Here is a 636-nt window from a genome sequence, read left to right as displayed (position 1 = left end):
GCCACAATTCTCCTCATAGAGCCCAGCCTCTTGGATAAACTGCTCTGCATACAGGCTGAAAAGGTATGGAGACAGGACACATCCCTGGTGTACACCCTTCCCAATTTTGAACCATGCAGTGTTATCCTGCTCTGTTCTGACTATGGCCTCTTGGTCCAAGTATAGGTTTCACATCAGCACAATTAAATGTTCCGGGATTCCCATTCTTCTCAGAGTCACACCTGTACTCATAAAATATATTAGTCTACAGTTTTCCTTTTTTTGGTGATATCTTTGACTGGTTTTCATATTAGGGTTATGCACATCTCACACCATACACAAAACCCAACTCAGGTGGATAAAAAGCCTAGAGGCAAAACTCAAAACTATTAAGATCCATTTGACCCAGCAATTCCACTACTGGGAATATACCCTGAAGAGACAATAGCTGACATCCAAGCAGAGATATGCACACCCATGTTTATTGCAGCTTTGTTCACAATAGCAAGGAGTCGGAAACAACCTAAGTGCCCATCAACACACGAATGGCTAGAGAAGCTGCGGTATATTCGTACAATGGAATACTATGCTGCATTAAAAAACAAGGAACTCATGCAATATTATTCAAAATGGTTGACTCTGGAGAACATTATGCTG

The sequence above is a fragment of the Elephantulus edwardii genome, unplaced genomic scaffold, assembly GCF_000299155.1.
Source record: "Elephantulus edwardii isolate Elephantulus edwardi_28Jun2011 unplaced genomic scaffold, EleEdw1.0 scaffold00247, whole genome shotgun sequence".
Lineage (NCBI taxonomy): Eukaryota > Metazoa > Chordata > Mammalia > Macroscelidea > Macroscelididae > Elephantulus > Elephantulus edwardii.
The sequence above is the reverse complement of the archived record's forward strand: the minus strand, read 5'-3'. Positions refer to the sequence as shown.